The 21352-nt window shown below is 40.0% G+C and overlaps 1 protein-coding gene across 2 annotated transcripts in view; it reads right to left on the bottom strand.

Annotated features, from left to right (window-relative positions):
• The window catches only part of bsnb (bassoon (presynaptic cytomatrix protein) b), a 451700-nt gene that overhangs the window by 191526 nt on the left and 238822 nt on the right, over positions 1-21352 (bottom strand). The gene's annotated exons all lie outside the window — the stretch shown is intronic.

Consider the following 21352-nt stretch of genomic DNA (forward strand, 5'->3'; position numbering starts at 1 on the left):
AACCAACCAATTTTCCGCTGCAACCGTGTCTTCCTGTCCCGCATCGGACTTGTCAGCCACAAACGACCCTGCAGCTGACGTGGACATTTACCCCCTCCATAAATCTTCGTCCGCGAAGCCAAGCCAAAGAAAGAAGACATACCCAGTCAGATGATAATAAACGTGAACCTGAACCACAACATAATAGTTATCATAATAAGTGGAGAATATTTTGTTATGAAAGTAAATGATAGTACTTGACAATTATATTGATTTCAATCAAATTCAGGAAGAAAAATACAATGCACCATTTATTTGCTGAATACTCCAATGACATAAAGCTCTCTTAATTGATCAGATATCAGCATGAATCAGAAGGCCCTTTCAGGCAGGGTAATCACCAGTCTGTAAAGGCGGAGGTTCTTCACCATTACACCTAAAGACTTACCTCTCTGAATGCGCTCCCCCACCTGACCTGAATGTACAGCCGCTATTAGTGGCTGATTAGGGGCAGGCTGATGATGTCATCGCCCCTCCCTCTCTACGGCCCCCTCAAGGCAGGGGTGACGGGTGGGAGCCATCTGGGCAGCAGGGGCCGACGGAAGCTGTCAGGGCAGCGGGAGCTAGCAGGAGCCATCAGGGCAGTGGGGGCCGACGGAAGCCATCAGGGGGCGTCCAGTGTGGGCTGTGACAGCCTCATTGGGCTGCTTCAGCCTTTGGGGCCGCTCTCTGTGGCTCAAAACACAGCAGAGCAATGGCTGTCTTCCCTATCCATAATCCCCCATGCAGCTAGAACTGTTCTGCGAAACACAGAGTGGTTCCAGCTACGTGGGGGATTATGGGTAGGGAAGACAGCCATTGCTCTGCCGCATATTTATGACGGGTGGTGCTATGGCACCAGTCGCCCCACCTCCATCAGATCCAGAGGGCACTAAGAGGCACCACTCAATATGAATACGACTCTGGAGCAGCCTTTTACGGCTGCTATCTGAAAGGTAAGTTTTAAGTTTTCGATCCACGCTTGTAGCCAGCCTCTAGGTGAAGGCCTGACATGAAATGGCCTAAAGAAAAACAGACCAGAAAGATTCAAAATTCTCTTTCATGTTCCACTGTTAGCTAAATAGTATCAAGATCAGTGATAAGATAGAGTGGACCTATGCAAAGGAAAGAGGTGGTGTCCTTGAATGGGCAAATAAACAGGAAGTGTGTACCTGTGGATATTATTAGATGCAAGACCTGATCTTATTGACTATTCCTTAAGATTCTCGTTATCAATTGGCTGAGGAAATTTTCAAGACGTTATCATCCATAATGAAAAACTTACTGCACAACTTTTAATACTGATCTTAATGAATGCTCCCAAATTTGGTTTTATCCAATTAAACATTTTAAGAAACTATGATTTGTTTTTAGAATCATAGAGGCATGGATTTTTACAGCATGATTTTACAAATCACTGTTCAGTGTTCTGGAACACTGAATCCCAACAGATGTAATTTTATTCCTTGGTTATTGTGCAAGGCTTTCAACTGATTAACTTTCTTTACTTTTTGCAAAAAGCCTCCATGAAGCAGAATATATCATGTATTTATCAGTGTTTGACTGATAAATGTTAATTTTGCACATCTAATCTAAATTCTTTTTTAAAGTTCATTATTATAAATACTGTTCAAAGATATTATCTTTAAATGTAATACCCTTGGAGAACACAATTAAGTCTTATCAAATATACTTAATTTATGAATATAATAACGTGTAAGGTTGATAGAATAAATTAAAATAATCAAGATGGATTTGCATATGTAATTGAAGCAGAAATAGGCCACTTGAGATCTTTTGCCTCCTCTGGTCTTCAGTATTATTCCTCATTATTTGATCCTGTTTTTCTACATTAACCCTATGATCAATTGATTCTCCTTGGTCTTGAATACACTTCATAACAACTCAGGTAAAGACATTTCTTTTATCTCTATTCTGAACGGCAAACCTGTATATTTTTTTATAGTTAAATTTTCACAGGATGGAGATTGACAAGACAATGACTTTGCTGTTAGGGGTAATAGAGAGAGAGAGAGAGAGAGAGAGAGAGAGAGAGAGAGAGAGAGAGAGAGAGAGAGAAAGAGAGAGAGAGAGAGAGAGAGAGAGAGAGAGAATGAGAATTCAACAGAAAACTAACTGGAAATCCACAAGTCATTTTCAGGTTGGATTTGTGTATCTAGTGGGATGCCTTGGGTATCAGCATGGGTTTTATTCCTAGTTACTATGCACATGAATATCTTAGATAAAGGGAATGATTATAATACAGACATACATCCGAGTTTTGTTCTAACCACTGGTCGGATCTTGAAATCGACATGTCGGACTTACGTTACTGCAGGACAACACGTTCTTAAACAGGAGCTGTGATACTTTGTTCACGGCCCAGCCCATCCGGCACTGGAAAGACCCATTGTCCACCACCACATGGCCTGCGCTCACCTCCCAAGCCTTGAACATCAAATCCGCCACTGCCTTCATGTCCCGAAAATAGAACATATTCAGCGGCAGCGGAGTTTTGCTGCCCTCCCAGTCAGTGGCTGCCATGTTGGTCCATCAAAATAAACATTCCCTGGATACCCTGGACCTGACACGCAATTTTTATATTTACTTACATTTTTTTTCTTCATTTTTAAAAATTTATACAGTGTTTTTTTCGGTCATATGTACAGATGGCCTTAAGATGTTTTCTTGGATTGTACATGCCCAGTCAGATCATAATAAACGTGAACCTGAACCACAACATAATAGTTATCATAATAAGTGGAGAATATTTTGTTATAAAAGTAAATGATAGTACTTGACAATAATATTAATTTCAGTCAAATTCAGGAAGAAAAATACAATGCACCATTTATTTGCTGAATACTCCAATGACATAAGATGACACAGATGGCCGTAAGTAAGGGATCACCTGTATATCCAAGTTTGATGATGATATCAAGTAAGTTTTGAAAGTCTCGAATATCTAACAAGGTTTCAAAGAGATATAAACAAGTGAAATGAATAGGTAGGAAGTTAGCAGAAACAGTATAATGTGAGCAAAGGGAAGGTTATTCATTTTGAGAAATTAGGGCATTGCTGGACAAGTGTCTGAAAAAATGGGTAGGAAGATATAGTAAGCAATTGAGAAGGGAAGCAACAAGTTGACTGCTGTTCCATGCAGTGGAAAGATATTGCCCACAGTTCGATCTCATCTTATAGGATGAACTTGCCTTTTAGGCAAGTAGTTTTCGTGCAGTTGGACTCCTTGGATGAGAGGATAGTCTTTAGAGAGGATAGTCTTTAGAGAGGATAGTCTTTAGAGAGGATAGTCTTTAGAGAGGATAGTCTTTAGAGAGAATAGTCTTTAGAGAGGATTGATTGTGCAGAATGGGCCTCTATTTTTAGGAGCCTATTATTCACAGCAATAAATAATTTACTGAAAATATTTAACGGTATATGTTGACAAGTGGTTTCCTTCAGCCAGAAGGGTGAGAATTAGTACATAGGATAAACATACTGACATTTGAGACTGAGGTGAAGTGGAAACCTTTTGGTTTCTAGAGTAGAAAATTCTGTGGATACTCAACTATCAAACCAAAAGTTGAGACACAGGGATAGTTGGTATGAGACTGTGGTAAGTTAAGACAGCTTATCAGCCATGATAGTGAATAGTAGAGCAAGTTATTGAAGCATTTTACACATTGCTGCAACTATTTTCATATTCTGATTTCAATGTTTATGCTTCAGATTGATCTTCCTCCTGTTGTACTTCATTACCATTGATCTCATTTATTTTCTCCATTAATTATTAACCCACCTCCTTCTTTTCCAAGTATTTAAAAAGTCCTGCATCTTCTGGATAATAAAAAATGATGATTCATTAGGGGAACCTATCATTCTGAAGGCAAAAGATTGTGGACAGAAGCACAACCCCAGAGACGCGAGTATGGTATTAGGTTGTTAAGTTTAGTACAGTAATGAAGGAGATGCTCTGTGTTCAGAGGTGAAATCTTTCAGACAAATTGTTCAATTGAACCCCTTTAGATCCTTAGATAGATCATGGGGCATAATTCTGAAGAAACACAGATGAAGTGACATGGGTGAATTATTTTTATTTCAATCAAAATCATCAAAGATTAATCTGATGGTGTCATATTATTATCTCTGGAAGTTGCTTTTCGTAAACTTGGAACCAGCACCACGGCAGTGTAAATAATAATTGAAAAGACAATTGTTTTCTTTTCCTTTCTATTTTGAATTCATCAAGAAAAAAAATTAAGGCATAATTTCAGGGCTTGGAAAAATCTTCTTCCTGAACCCTCTTGGGTTCTCTCTTTTCCTTGTGTAGTTTTTCAGCTTGATGTGACATAAATACATGATTATACTAATTAATATAGATTGATGAGGCACAAGGGAAACCATGTGGAAAAATGCAGCAAGTAGATCATCAAGATCAATTATCTCAGGGTTAAGGAAAGGATAGGAGAAGAAAACTATCAATTTACTAAAATAAAGTTGGTCGTAGGAGGGAAAAAAAACGTATTCAAATATAGCATTATCACTGCTTTCAGAATTATTTGAAACACACAGGTCCAATTATGCAGTCAACAACAAAATTTTAGCAAATAATGGAGACTTTGGAAATCCAGCATTCACATCTAATTTCTAGTGGCAGTTTCTGTCAGCCATCAGGTCATTTGAATCCCTGGAGCCAATGACATTGGGGAATTCTCATAGACCAGGAAGAGTCTTATTAAGCTTGTACTTCAAATATTTCACAGAGAGTAAAATAAAGTTTAAGAATCGGATTAGGGAAAAAAATTCTAATGTTTTTTTTTAATTAACAAACAATAAAAATCACTGACGTGTTTAAGTATCTAATATCCAAAATTATTTTTAAGTGAAAAAAAGAGGATTGAGAAGGACTCAGTGAATCAGGCTGTATCCATGGAGAGAAACAGTCAGTCAGCATCTTAGGTCTGGGCTTTAATGACACTAAAGAGGGGGAGATAGCAAGCATCATAAAATGTTAGGATCTTGGCAGGGGTCAAGAATCTTAGGAGAATAATGTGAAGATGCAGATTGAGAAGACCATTGAGGCTGAGGAAAAAGAAAGGTACGGATTGAGAGAAAAGTGAGAATGGAAGCAAGTCAAAGAGAGATGGAAACAGTAGAACTGGATAAGAGAGCTCATATCGTTAAATTGGAGAAAAAAAAATCAATGTTTATACTTTTGGGTTTAAGGCTATTCAGGAGGAAGATAATATATTGTTCCTTCAGTTTATGTTTAACATCATCCTGGCAAAGGATGACATCAAGGATAGGCATGTCTGTGGGAATAGTGAGGAGAATTAAAATAGCTGGGAAAAGGAGTTCCAACTTGTACCTACAGACAAAGCACATATGCTCAGTGAAATGGTCACCCAACTGCATTGGATCTCACTAATGTAAAGGATTCCTGCCATGCTGAATGCACCAAATGCAGTAGATTAGGTTGAAAATTGTGCATATGAAACTATGCCTCACCTCGAGAGACTGTTTATGACCCTGGATGGAGATGAGGGGGGAGATGTAGGGTCATTTTGTAACTTCTGCGGCTGCAGTGGGATGAGTCTCAGAGAGAGGAAGGATGGTGAGGAGGGATGAGTGGACCAGGAAGTCACAGAGAGCATGGTCCCTGCAAAAAGCAGAAAGGGGTTGGGAGGGGAAGATGTGGCTAACATAAAATGATAGGCCAGATGCGGAGGCTGGCCAGGTGGAAAGTGAGAAACAAGGGAACTCTACCTTTGTTCCCTCTGCAAGTGAGGCAGAGTAAGAGTGGAACTGGATAAAATGGAGGAGATACGGTTAAAGGCTTGATCAATGATATCTTGGGTCAAGGTTTGCCAAAGAATTTATAAAGTGCTGTAGTATTTATGACTTTAAATGCCAGTAAAACTTATGAGGATGTCTTGGAACAAAACTTTTGGCGGCACAGTTAGTGTGGCGGTTAGCGCAACACTGTTACAGCGCCAAAGACCTGGGCTTGAATCCGACGCAGTCTGTAAGGAGTTTGTATGTTCTCCCTGTGTCTGTGTGGGTTTCCTCTGGGTGCTCTGGTTTCTTCCCACCCTTCGAAATGTACCGGGGTCGCAAGTCAATTGCGTCTAATTGGGCGTCACAGGCTTGTGTGTCAAAAAGGCTGTTACTGTGCTGTATGTCTAAAATTTATAATACAATTAATTTTATCAACTCCCCGACTTTGATTAAACCAGTCAAACCTTTACTGACATGTCTGTGCATAATGCCATGCACGGCCAGACTGAGACCACCCACAAGTTGGAGGAACAACATTTCATCTTCGACTGGGCATCCTCCGACTTGATATATAGACTTCTCTAGCTTTCATTAAACCCCCTGCCCTTCTTCACCTGTTGCCTTTCCCTATCTCTTTCTCTCCATTTCATCTCCTTTCACACAAACATGATAAATTCTTAGTGAAATACAAAAGTCTGCAGACACTGTGATTGTAGTAAAAACACTCTGAAATGCTGGAGGACCTCAGTCAGTCTTTTCAGCATCAATTGGACACAAAGATATATTGTTGACATTTCAGGCCTGAGCCCTTCTGCAAGGAATAAGCTGAATAAGCCAGAAGCAGGAAATCTCAGAAAGTCTCAGAATTCAGACTATGCTGGCTGGGGGATGAATCCAGACAAACAAAAGGTATGAACTAGATATGATGAGGGACGAAGTAAGAATTTAAAGAATTTATTGACTACAGTTAGGCATTTAACACTATCATCCCCTTAAAACTCATCAACAAACTCCAAGACCTGGGATTCAACACCTCACTGATCATGAATTTCCTCACCTCCAGACCACAAGAACATTTTCTCCATCAATAACTGAGCATCACAGAGCTGCATTCTGAGCCCCCTACTCAACTCATTTTATACCCCAACTGTGTGGCTCAGAATGTCAATAATATAATCTACAAATTTGCTGACGACATCACTGTAAAGTCAGCATGCAGCTCTTTCTTTCTTATTTTCTTTTTCTTAGGGGTGTAGGGGGTAGGATTTGGTTTAGGGGAGGGATAGATAGGGGGGTTGGGGAGATTAGGTCTTCTTTAGGATTCTTTGTAGTTCTTGTTAGTTTTTTTACATGAAACCATGAAATTTTTATGATAATTTGTTAATATCTTAATGTGATTGTGGCTATTACTTTGTTTTCTAATAAATACGATATTTAAATAAAAGAGTAAGCAAACAGAATGGAGCAGCAACAACAACCTTGCACTCAATGTCATCAGAACTAAGGACAATTGTTGACCTCAGGAAGGGAAAACCAGAGATATACAATCCGATGATCATTGAGGGATCAGAGGTGGAGAGGGTGAGCACATTTAAGTTGTTGGGAATCACGATCTCAGAGGATCTTTCCTGGATCCAACACATTAATGGCATCGTGAAGAAACGATATCAGCACCTCTACTTCTTCAGGAGTTTGTGGAGGTTTGATATGACACCAGAAACCTTGACAAATTTCTATAGTTGTGTGGAGGAAAGTGTGCTGAACAGTTGTTATGCGGTAGAGTATGGGGACACCCATACCTCTGTGTGTAAAGCCCTCCAAAAGGTAGTCAGCACAGCCCACGACATCACAGGCAAAATCCTCCTCACTATCGAGAACATCTATAGGGAACACTACTGACAGAGAGCAGCAGCCATCACCAATGATCCACACCCCCCCCAGCTCATACTCTGTTCTCGCTGCTGCTATCAGGAAAGAGGTATAGGTTCATAATACTTGCACCACCAGGTTCAGTAACAGTTGCTACCCCTCCACCATCAGACTCCTCAACAATAAACTCAATCAGAAACTCATTTTTGGTGTCTTACTTGTGCACATTTTTTTTATTCTCTCTGTATTGCACAGTCAATTTGTTTACATGCATTACCTGTTGAATGTTCTTTATTTGTGTGCACTGTGTACAGTTTTCTTTGGCAGTGCTAATAAGTGGTAAATCTGCCTCACCTGCAGAAAAAAAGGAATCTCAGGGATGTATGTGATGCCATAAATGTACTGATATCATTCTTCGCAATGTTTGTTGGCTCACCAAGGTGAGATCCCATCCACACATGCACAGCCATTACATCCGTTGACTTGCAAGGACCAGCATGCATTTTTAGTGCAGGAGCAATAAAGCATTGAATCAGTGGGAGATTGCAGTAGAACAACCCCAAAAAAGTGCTGAAATAGTGCCTGCAGTGAAAAAGTGCCTGCTGAAAAAGTGCCTGCAGGAGCAGAGCCCTGAGGGAGATCCCAGGAGAGTGATCCACAAAAATGAGGTCAAACCCCTGAAGGAGCCCTCTGGAGAAGGAGGTGATCAGTAAAACTTCTGGGACTAACAATGGGAGGTTTCCAGGTCCTGATGAGGGGAGACCCCGATGTAGTCCTCCAGAGGTGGAGGTGTACCAGAAAAGGTCCAGAACAACCAGTGGGAGGTTCCCAGATCCCGATGAGGGGCTTGGGCAGAGGCAGGGTGGCAAGAAACCAAGGAGTAAGGACTCCAAGAAGTGCCCCCTTAGCAATTCGTTAGCACCAAAAATCCAATGGGCCTGCCGGGGTGCAGTGTTCCAGCTGAGGAGCAGCAAGGCTGATCGACCTCCTTTAGGGGTGGGATCAGGCGGCAACGGCCTACCTTCATTGAAGGTGGGGCCCAAGGCTGGCTGCACTGACCGAGCTTCGTTGAAGTTGGGGGTCTGAAAACAATAGCAGTGATGCCGATCTACCTCCGCTGGGGGTGGGATCAGGTGACAGAGATCTATCTTTGCTGAGGGTGGGGTGCAAGTCTGGCTGCACCAACATGGCTTCATGGAAGACAGGGTCTCAAAAAGCAAACAGTGATACCGTTATGCCACTGCATGAAGCGAGCTGCATGAGGCAATTGGACCTCAGTAAATCGAGCGGCAGCGAAGGGGAGTACCTCGCACAAGAGCAGGTAGGATCTGATTTAAACCTAACACATCGTGTAGTGAAGCCACCTGCTTGATGGGCCATAGAATAACCGCCAGCCACAGAAAAAGCCAGAGGAAGAGCATGGTCTCTGTACAACGAGCACTCGCTTGATCGAAGTCTGAGAGTAAGTCCTGCCAGAGAACAGAGCCATCGACCAGCGACGAAATTGTAAGTCATCTGGTAGAGGTGCCTAAGGTAAACCCCACAATATGGGACAATTTGAAGGTTCCCACAAGAGCAAAAGACATGAAATTGCAAAGACTACAGGGGTCACTGGTTAAAGGTATCACTGCATTCACACAAACACTCACACATGATTTATCAGAGGCCAAACAAGATGCTCTGGGGCTGCTACTCCATGCAAACTATGAACTGAATGCCTTCAGGAAGGAGCTGATTAAGCCTGATCTGAATGTAAGATACACTCATTGTGCAGACCATCTAACCCTGTAACAAAATTTCTATTTGGTGACGATCTCAGCAAACAGGTGAAGGATTTGAATGACCAGCAGAAGGCAGCGGCTGGCGTGGTCAGAGGTTCAAGAGCACAGGCAAGAGAACCTGTTGTGTTTCACCCCTATCGCAGGTATGAGGGGGAATTTAAGCAGGCAACCTGAGGCGCTTTCCCGCTCCAAGCAACAACAGCAAGTAGGCCTTTTTTATGGCAATGCCCTCCGTGGAGACAGGGATAGCAGAATTTTCCTGCTCAAAGTGCTTCGCAGAGGTGGGTCCAGACACCTTGTCTGCACCAGCCAACAGACAAGGTGGGTTGAGGAAGTGAATTACAGTTAAGTGGACTTGATAATTTCAAAGCTTTAATGGTTGACGGTCAATTAACACTATTCTAAAATAGATGGTGTAATATTACCACTGATGCTTCTATTTGGCAAACATTGAAGGGGTAAAAATCGAATTTGATCCACAGAAAACTCCTCCGATAAACAGGAAGGGTCTATATTCATACATACACAGACTGCAACTGACGGAGGCTATACATGCCAAGATCATGGAGTTAAAAAAGAAAAACATTATTGAATATTGTAGCCATGCAAAATGAAACCCAAAAGAAGAGGAGGCACTAGTGATATTGGATCTATCAGATCTTAATGTATGTCTTGTACAGCTATTTTAAAATGGATAACATATATTCTGTGATGCCGTTATTACATGGCCTCAATAGATTTGCAAGGTGCATACTATTCAGTCACAATCTGCCCACAGTACAGGAAATTTTTGAAATGTACCTGGAAGGGAGAGCTATGGCAGTGTAAGGCCTTGCCGAATGGGCTGATCTTGGCACCTAGAGCATTTACCAAGTTACTGAAGCTGATGTTTGCAAGGCTCAGGAAAGAGGGGCACAAGGTAATGGGTTACTTGGACAACAGCTTTATTATCGGCAAATTGTTTGAGGAAACAAGAAAGGCAGTAGCAGCCACCTTGAGATTATTAAGCCATGTGGGGTTTTTCATACATCCCAAGAAATCAGCACTGGTGCCTATTAAGAGGTTAAAATTCCTCGGCTTCATTATTGATACAGAAACCATGAAAGTTACCCTGCCAGAGGATAAAGTGGCAGAGACTGGTACTGCAGAGGACTCATGACAGAGTATCATCCCTCCAAAAGAAAGGTGGCCAGGTTGATAGGGCAACTGGTGGCGGCTTTCCCAGCAGTACACTATGGTCCACTACATTATAGGTTCCTGGAAAGGAACAAAATATCAGCTCTTAAGGCAGCTGGGGGACATTTTGACAGGTCCATGAGGCTAACAAGTGAGGCCAGATCAAACCTGGGATGGTGGATTGACAATATCTCGCTGGCTTACATGAGGATCGAGCTCAGAAAGGTGGACCTGGAGATAAGGACAGATGCTAGTGGCGAAGGTTGGAGAGCCACGAATCTAACGGTCTCTGCTGGAGACAGATGAACAGACAGAGAGCTCAGGGAGGCATCAAAATCAAGTATCAATTATTTGGAAAAGCTGGCAGGTTTTTTAGCACTAAAGTCTTTCTGTGCAAGGGAAGCTGATATTCATGTACTGCTGAGGTTGGATAACACTTCAGTAGTGGCCTACCTCAATAATATGGGAGGTCTCAAATCTTCTTCCTGTAACAAGTTAGCCATTGAGACTTGGCATTGGTGCATTTAAAGAAACATTTGAGTTACTGATGCCTACCTACTGGGTTGGATCAACGTACAGGTGGACCTGATGTCCAGGAAATTCAATGATAGCACTGGATAAGAAATATTTTAAACTCCTAGCAAACACCTTTGGCATGCCAGAGATAGATTTGTTTGGATCCAGGCTTAATGGCCAGGTTCCGAGGTTTGTGTCTTGGCTGCCGGATTGCCAAGCGGAGACCACAAACACCTTTAACCTAGATTGGTCAAAATATAACTTTTATGCATTCCCTCCATTGATCTTGGTGGCAAAGTGCCTGAATAAGATACAGGAAGACAGAGCCATGGGATTGCTGGTAGTGCCAAATTGGCCTTCAAAATGTTAGTTCCCTGTACTCCTTTGGCTTATGGTGGGGAGTCCATTGGTATTCACAAAACACAAAGATATCTCATCCATTGTCTCACTTAAGTCTGTTAGGTTGGAGGATCAGAGAGCGAGGACCGACATAAACGCTCTGCAGCCTAGAACTCTGGACATCCTGCAGGCATCTTGGAGAAAGTTTACACTAAAAAAAGTGCCTCCTCTGTGGGGAAATGAAGAAAGTACTGTGCCCAAATCGGACTGAATGAACAGTCAGCCTCTATTGGAGGCATACTGAGTTTTCTAATCAATATGTTCTATGTGTAGGGGGCCTACTGCAGTGCATTGAAAATAGCAAAGAGTGCACTGACTGCTTTCTTTTTTTTTTTTTTTTATTTATTTTTTTATTTTTCACACCATAAATCACAATAGCCATGATATACACTTTTTCTTTTCCACACATTTACAGTGACTTTTTCTCCCTCCCCCCTCCCTCCTCCCAAGCCACCCCCCCATCCCCCCCCCTCTCATCCATTTTAGTTATACAATCTAGGTTGCATTAATTCAGTTAGACAATGTTGTCATTCAACAAAAATACACCAGAAATTCTACTGAGTCCATTCTTTTCTTTTCTTCTCCTTCCATCAACTTAGGTAATGTTTGTTCCCGGTAGGTTTTCGCTATTGTATTTAATGTAAGGCTCCCATACTTGTTCGAATATTTCAATATTATTTCTTAAACTATATGTTATTTTTTCTAATGGAATACATTTATTCATTTCTATATACCATTGTTGTATTTTCAAATTATCTTCCAATTTCCAGGTTGACATAATACATTTTTTTGCTACGGCTAGGGCTATCTTAACAAATCTTTTTTGTGCATCCTCCGTCAATTCCAAATTCTTTATTTTTTATGTTACTTAGGAGAAAGATCTCTGGATTCTTTGGTATATTGTTTTCTGTTATTTTATTTAATATCTGATTGAGATCATCCCAAAATTTTTCTACTCTCTCACATGTCCAGATTGCATGAATTGTTGTTCCCCTTTCTTTTTTACATCGAAAACATCTATCAGATACTGTTGGGTCCCATTTATTTAACTTTTGCGGTGTAATGTATAGTCTGTGTAACCAATTATATTGTATCATACGCAGCCTCGTATTTATTGTATTTCTCATTGTTCCAGAGCATAACTTCTCCCATGTTTCCTTTTTTATCTTTATATTTAAATCTTGTTCCCATTTTTGTTTAGTTTTACCATTTGTTTCCTCATTTTCCTTTTCTTGCAGTTTAATATACATATTTTTTATAAATCTTTTGATTAACATTGTATCTGTAATCACATATTCAAGGTTACTTCCCTCTGGTAAACTCAAGTTGCTTCCTAATTTATCTTTCAAGTAGGATCTCAGTTGGTAATATGCCAGCGCTGTATCTCCCGTTATATTGTACTTATCTCTCATTTGTTCAAAGGATAAGAATCTACTTCCTGAAAAACAATTTTCTATTCTTTTAATCCCTTTTTTTTCCCATTTTCTAAAGGCAAGGTTGTCTATTGTAAAAGGGAGTAGCTTATTTTGCGTCAATATTAGTTTTGGTATTTGGTAATTTATTTTATTTCTTTCTACATGAATCTTCTTCCATATATTGAGGAGGTGGTGTAATACTGGAGAAGTTCTATGTTGTACCAATTTTTCGTCCCATTTATATAATATGTGTTCAGGTATCTTTTCCCCTATTTTATCTAATTCTAGTCTCGTCCAGTCTGGTTTTTCCCTTGTTTGATAAAAATCTGATAGGTACCTTAATTGTGCGGCTCTATAATAATTTTTGAAGTTTGGCAGTTGTAAGCCTCCTTGTTTATACCATTCTGTTAATTTGTCTAGTGCTATCCTCGGTTTCCCCCCTCTCCATAAAAATCTCCTTATTATTTTCTTTAACTCTTTGAAGAATTTTTCTGTCAGTTGTATTGGCAATGCCTGAAATAAGTATAGTATCCTTGGAAAAATGTTCATTTTAATACAGTTTATCCTTCCTATCAGTGTTAGTGGTAGCTCTTTCCAATGCTCTAAATCGTCCTGTAATTTTTTCATTAGTGGATTGTAATTGAGTTTATATAATTGGCCTAGATTTTTGTTTATTTGCACACCTAGGTATCTTATTGCCTGCGTTTGCCATCTGAATGGGGATTCCTCCTTAAATTTTGAGAAATCCGCGTTATTCATAGGCATTGCTTCACTTTTATTTACGTTTATCTTGTATCCCGACACTTCTCCATATTCCTTCAATTTCTTATATAGTTCTTTTATTGATAGTTCTGGTTCTGTTAAGTACACTATCACATCATCTGCAAACAGACTGATTTTATATTCCCTGTCTTTTATTTTTATTCCTTTTATATTATTATCTCTTCTTATCGATTCTGCTAGTGGTTCTATAGCTAGCGCAAACAATAATGGTGATAGTGGGCATCCCTGCCGCGTTGACCTGCTTAAGTTAAATTGCTTTGATACATGTCCATTTACTGTCACTTTCGCTAACGGTCCCTTATATAATGCTTTAATCCAATTAATATACTTCTCCGGTAAACTGAATTTTTGCAATACTTTGAACAAGTAATTCCATTCTACTCTGTCGAAGGCCTTCTCTGCGTCTAAAGCAACTGCTACTGCCGGTGCTTTATTTCCTTCTACTGCATGAATTAAGTTAATAAATTTACAAATATTGTCTGTTGTGCGTCTTTTTTTGATAAATCCAGTTTGGTCTAAATTTACCATTTTCGGTACCTGTTCTGCTAATCTGTTCGCTAATAGTTTAGCTATTATCTTATAATCTGTGTTTAGCAGAGATATTGGTCTATATGATGCTGGTGAGATTGGATCTTTCCCTTGTTTTAGTATCACTGTAATTATTGCTGTTTTACATGAATCTGGTAAGTTTTGTGTCTCATCAATTTGGTTGATTACATCCAGGAGGGGCGGTATTATTAGGTCTTTAAATGTTTTGTAGAATTCTATTGGGAGTCCATCCTCTCCTGGTGTCTTATTATTTGGTAAATTTTTTATTATCTCTTGTATTTCTACTGTTCCAAATGGTTCTGTTAATTTATTTTGTTCCTCTATTTGTAGTTTTGGTAGTTCAATTTTAGTCAAAAATTCATCTATTTTCCCTTCTTTCCCTTCGTTTTCGGTTCGGTATAATTGTTCATAGAATTCTCTGAAGTTTTCCTTAATTTCTTTTGGATTATATGTAATTTGTTTGTCTTTTTTCCTTGTTGCCAATACCATTTTCTTAGTTTGCTCTGTCTTAAGCTGCCATGCTAGGATTTTGTGTGTTTTTTCCCCTAGTTCATAATATTTCTGTTTTGTCTTCATTATATTCTTCTCCACCTTATATGTTTGTAATGTTTCATATTTTATTTTTTTATCCGCCAATTCTCTTCTTTTGGTTGTATCTTCCTTTATTGCTAATTTTTTTTCTATGTTTATTATTTCCCTTTCCAACTGCTCTGTTTCCTGATTATAGTCCTTCTTCATCTTGGTTGCATAACTTATTATTTGCCCTCTAATGAATGCTTTCATTGCGTCCCATAGTATAAACTTATCTTCCACTGATTCCGTATTTACTTCAAAGTACATTTTTAATTGTTTTTCAATAAATTCTCTAAAATCCTGTCTTTTAAGTAGCATGGGGTTTAATCTCCATCTATACATTCTTGGAGGGATGTCTTCTAGCTCTATTGCCAATAACAGGGGTGAGTGGTCCGATAATAGTCTAGCTTTATATTCTGTTTTCCTAACTCTCCCTTGTATGTGGGCTGATATCAGGAATAGGTCTATCCTTGAGTATGTTTTATGTCTAGTCGAGTAGTATGAGTATTCCTTTTCTTTTGGGTTTTGTTTCCTCCATATGTCCACAAGTTTCATTTCTTGCATTGATTTAATTATAAATTTGGTTACTTTGTTCTTCCTGTTAATTTTTTTCCCCGTTTTATCCATATTTGGATCCAAATTCAGATTGAAATCCCCTCCTATTAGTATGTTCCCTTGCGTATTAGCTACCTTCAAAAAGATATCTTGCATAAACTTTTGATCTTCTTCGTTAGGTGAATATATATTAAGTAGATTCCAAAGCTCTGAATATATCTGACATTTTATCATAACATATCTCCCTGCTGGATCTATTATTTCCTCTTCTATTTTAAATGGCACATTTTTGCTAATTAATATAGCCACTCCTCTTGCTTTTGAATTATACGATGCTGCTGTTACATGTCCTACCCAATCTCTCTTTAATTTCTTGTGCTCCAATTCAGTTAAGTGTGTTTCTTGGACAAATGCTATATCTATTTTTTCCTTTTTCAGTAAATTTAGTAGTTTCTTCCTTTTAATTTGGTTATGTATTCCATTAATATTTAGAGTCATATAGTTCAGCGTAGCCATTTTATATTTTGTTTATCTTCTCTTTCCGTTTTTCCATCATTACCTTTCCTCCTTTTCCATTTCTGTTTTCTTATTTTCAACTCTTTACCAGACAACATTCCTACAACATCCAACATTTTCCTTATTCTCCTATTTCTATCTTCTTTATCCCCAATCTCCCCTTCCCCTCCTGAGTTGCCCTTTATCCCTTGTCGGACAACCACATCTCCCCTCTCCATTTGGATTTGCGAATCCACTCGCAAGCGTCAACTGATTTTGCAGTGACCGCTCTTTTCCCCCACCCAGCCCCCCCCAGAAAAGATTTCGCTTTTTATATGTCACAAAGGTCACTCTTTTAGTTCCCTCCTTATTCTCTCTATTCCATTACCTTCCCTTATTAATTCTTGTCTATACTCTCTATGTTTTCCTCTAATTACAGATACTTTCACATATGCCCATTGTCTCTATTCACTCTTATACCTCTTTACCCGCATACATATCAATCGTGGTCATTTTTACCCTCCTTACCCGTCTTCATCCCTCAGTCTATTTTTGTCTTTACCCACATACATATCAATCGTGATAATTTTTGCTCTCATTACCCGTCTTCATCCCTCAGTCTATTTTTGTAATTGTTCTGCAAATTTTCGTGCTTCTTCTGGATCCGAGAATAGTCTGTTTTGTTGTCCTGGAATAAATATTTTCAATACCGCAGGATGCTTCAGTGTAAATTTATATCCTTTCTTCCATAAAATCGCTTTTGCTGCATTGAACTCTTTTCTCTTCTTTAGGAGTTCAAAGCTTATATCTGGATAAATGAAGATTTTTTGCCCTTTATACTCCAGTGGTTTGTTGCCCTCTCTTACTTTTTCCATTGTCTTCTCCAGTACCTTTTCTCTTGTAGTATATCTTAGGAATTTTACTACAATAGATCTTGGTTTTTGTTGTGGTTGTGGTTTAGGGGCCAATGCTCTATGTGCCCTTTCTATTTCCATTTCTTGCTGTAGTTCTGGACATCCTAGGGCCTTAGGGATCCATTCTTTTATAAACTCCCTCATATTCTTGCCTTCTACATCTTCCTTAAGGCCCACTATCTTTATGTTATTTCTTCTGTTATAATTTTCCATTATATCTATTTTTTGGGCTAGTAATTCTTGTGTCTCTTTAGTTTTTTTATTAGATTCCTCCAATTTCTTTTTTAAGTCTTCTACCTCCATTTCTGCTGCTATTGCCCGTTCTTCCATCTTGTCCATTTTTTTCCCCATTTCTGTTAAGGTCATATCCATTTTATTTATTTTCTTTTCTGTGTTGTTTATTCTTCTTCTTAAATCATTGAATTCCTGTGTTTGCCATTCTTTAAATGACTCCATGTATCCTCTAACAAGAGCAAGTACCTCCTTTACCTTGCCTTTCTTTTCTTCTTCTATTTCCCTGTACTCTTCCTCTTCCTCTTCTTCTTCCTCTAGGTTGACCGTCTGTTGTTTCTTTGCTGCCCTTTCCTCCTCTTCTTTCTTGTTTCCATTGTCTTCTGTGGTCTCTTCTTGCTGCAGGTGTTCTGCAGCTGTCGTTGCCGGCTGTGGAGATCGACTCCCCAGCTGGTCCCCCCTCCCGTCGGTGTGTTTTTTTTCATGCGCATCGCGCATGCGCGAGGAGTCGCGCATGCGCGGTTGCGCACTTTTACTCGGCTCTGTGAGCCATTGTTGTAGTTCTCTTTCTACCGACCTGAGGTAGTGGGGTCTTCTCTCCACAGCGGGCCTCTTCGGACAGGTAAGGCCTTCACCTTTTTCCTCCGTTGTCTTCTCTTCCTCTCTTCTTTCCGTTGATTTTGATTTTTCTCCTTTTGTCTCCATCTTCTTTCCACCTTTATACTCACTTTTCTTTAACTTGTATTTCTGTGCCTTTGTATTTTCTCTTGTTTTTCCCGACTTTTCTGGAGAGGGCTGGAGTTCACCGTCCGGCCACTACTCCATCACGTGACTCCTGAGCACTGACTGCTTTCTTGATGCTCCAGGACTCTAAGCATGAGATGATGAACCACCTCCTGATCAAAAGATTCACGAAAGGAGTATTTTACTTGCATCCTCCGATACGCCGATATAAGGATATTTGGGATGTAAAGATTGTTTTGGACTATTTAAGGCTATTGTCACCAACTTTAAATTTGGACTTACCTAGCCTGTCCCATAAGATGATAATGCTGGTGGCCTTGATCGGCCCAGAGGGTAGAAACTTTGTCTTGCATTCAAATAAACCATATCCTTTGGGAGGAGGACTATGTCAGCATTCAAGTTACAGATATTTTGAAACATAACAGGGAAGGGAGAATTGGGACAAAATTTTCATTGTAGGAAAATGGAGAAGATGAAAGAATTGTTTCAAAAGATACATTGTACGTACAAAACATATTAGACTAAATGAGAAATACCTCTTTATATGTTATTAAAAAACTACATCAGTGGGCTCCCTCCCAGACATTGGTCAGATGGCTGTGAGAGGTCACGAGAGTGGCTGGAGTGGATCCCATTTTGGGTCCCATTTAACTAGAGTGGCAGCGACCTTGGCAGCCAATAGGGCTGAGGTTCCTATATGGGATATCCTCCGCCAAGCGAAATGGAGTAATGAGAGAACCTTTAATAGATTCTACATTAGCCCTTTAAATTCAGAAGGGCTGAGTTTCCCAGCTTCCATCCTACATGCATCAGATTGACAAAGGCACACAGGGGACCCATTGAACTGATTATGGTCTGTCAGAGCACCTGAAGGGGATAAGCCACTGAGCTACAAACTCTGACGTTGGCGAACCAACGTACATTGCGAAGAATAATAATCATCAAATTTCGCACAGGTAAGTGCTCGTTTAATGTTCCAATAAATCTGAAATCTGAATTAGCTGAGATATGAGCAAGTTGTGCCATTTAAATTATGAAATTTTCCCCTCGATGGGAAGTGTGTTCCAATGGTAAATTTAATGTAGAAAGTTTAAGAGGGGATTTGAGGGGGAATTTTTCCACAGAGTGTGGTTAGAATCTGTATTGCACTGGCTGAAGATGGACGGAGCCACTAGTCTCATGACATTTAAGAGCACCTTGACAAGTACTTGAACTGCCATAGCAGAGAAAACCATGGATCCAATGTAGGTAAATAGGATCAGAGTCAGGAGACAGAACGAGCAGTGTGGGCTGAGGGCCATTTTCTGAACTGTGCAATTTTATGGCTCTTTGAAGAAGCTTCAACAATTGAAATGAAAAAAGGGAAGGGGATACTATGACAATCAATTGTTTAGACTTGGATTTAACTTTTAATGTCGTCCTGTCTTAGTGAAGAACTAAAGGGATAGGAGATAGTTGGGTACTGGAAACTAGATTTAAATCCTTACCTTAGAACCTAGGACCAGCACTGAGAAAGGAGAGACCTTGAGGCTTGGTTCCAGACAATGCTGGGTATGACAAGTCCTAGACAGATAACCTTGTATATTGACGGTAACAACACAAAATGCAGTAGAAGCTCAGCAGGTCAAACAATGTCCTTTATGTGGCAAAGGCAAAGATACATAACCGACATTTCAGGTTTGAGCCCTTCATCCAAGTATGAGAAAATGCCGGCAAGCATCCGAACCAAAGTATGCATTTTCTCATACTTGGATGAAGGGCTCAAACCTGAAACGTCGGTTATGTATCTTTGCCTTTGCTACATAAAGGACACTGTTTGACCTGCTGAGCTTCTCCAGCATTGTGTGTTTTTACTTCAACCACGGTGTTTACAGAAATACTTGTACATTAACAGATGGTGTATTGTGCAGGACAATGTGCAGTAAGTACGAATTGGAAATAATGCCTCCTCCTCACTGATTATCAACACAGGCGCATCTCAAGGATGCGTGCTTAGCCCATTGCTCTACTCATTATACACCCATGACTGTGTGGCCAGGTACAATTCCAATGCTATCTACAAGTTTGCCGATGACACCACAATTGTCAGCAGAATCATAAACGGCAATGAGGAAGCGTACAGGAGGGAGAGAGATCAGCTCAATGTAATGACAACAACTTTGCACCCAATGTCAGTAAAACCAAGGAGATGATTGTGGACTTCAGGAGGAAGTCAGGGGAACACAATCCATTCCTTGAGGGCTCAGTAGTGGAGAGGGTCAAGAACTTCAAATTCCTGAGTGTCAACATCCCTGAGGACCTGTCCTGGAGCCCCCATGTTGATGCAATCACAAAGAAGGCTTGCCAGCGGCTATACATTGTGAGGTATTTGAGGATATTCAGTACTTCACCGAAGACTCTCGTAAACTTCTACAGATGTTCCATGAAGAGCATTCTGGCTGATTGCATCACTGCCTGGCATGGAGGCGCCAACTCTCAGGACAAGAATAAACTCCAGAGGGTTGTTAACTCAGCCTGTGACATCAGACTTCACTCCATCAAGTAACATCGACATGAGGCCGTGTCTAATAAAGAGCAGCCTCTATCCTCAAAGACACCTACCACCCAAATGAATGCCCTCTTCATTCTGCTAGCATTGAACCAAAGACACTGCCTTACTTTTTGTGCACTATTATTTAAATGTTTTTATAGTAATGTTGTTCTAATATGAATGTTTACACTACGATACTGCTGCAAAACACCGAATTTCATGACTTGTTCATGACAATAAATTTTGATTCTAAAGTGGTGAACGTTTGGATTTTGCCTATGCAAATACAGGTTTCAATAAAGTTAGGTGTACCTTTCATCAGATATTAATCATGTGACTCTCTTAAGGGCAAATTGGCACAATAATAGCCACCTTTTTAAATCTCAGGAATGTAAATCATCATGGCTGTGGGTTTTCAATCTTATCTATTTCTACAGTACTTCTTAAAATACAGTTCATTTCTGATTATCTGAAATCCATTCTACTGAAAATCTCAACTATCCAAAATGTTTTTTGGTTAAGACAGATGAAAAAAGTTGAATTTTCTTCTGTACCCACCATGCTCAAGTGGGGCTACAGGGAATCAGTTTTACAAAGGAGACATTTGTCCACAGGTTACACATTGAAGGAAAGGTTAGCACTGATTATTTATTAATAAACTGTCATTTTTTGCCACGAGTTACTGCAACTTTGTGATAAATTACATTGTGGAATTCTCAGAATTTGAATTGAATACGCTCTATCTCTCCACTTGTCGTGCTCTCTCGCCAGCCCCTCGAGCTGCGCTCTTTCCCCATTCCTTCGAGCCATTCCTTCTATCAAATACCCTTTCAGTAGGGTCCCTGAAATTCTGTTGGAGGACAATCCCTGGGACTGTACATGCAATCTCTTACCACTTACAGGTGAGGTGAGACCTGGGCTCCCGGGCAGGAATGGGAACCTCGGGTTCCCGGAAGGAAGGGAGGGCAATGGCAGTGGGGAGGTGTCGGGGATCAGTGACAGCTGATACGTGTTCTGCTAATGCCA

The sequence above is a fragment of the Narcine bancroftii genome, chromosome 5 (assembly GCF_036971445.1).
Source record: "Narcine bancroftii isolate sNarBan1 chromosome 5, sNarBan1.hap1, whole genome shotgun sequence".
In the NCBI taxonomy this organism is placed as follows: domain Eukaryota; kingdom Metazoa; phylum Chordata; class Chondrichthyes; order Torpediniformes; family Narcinidae; genus Narcine; species Narcine bancroftii.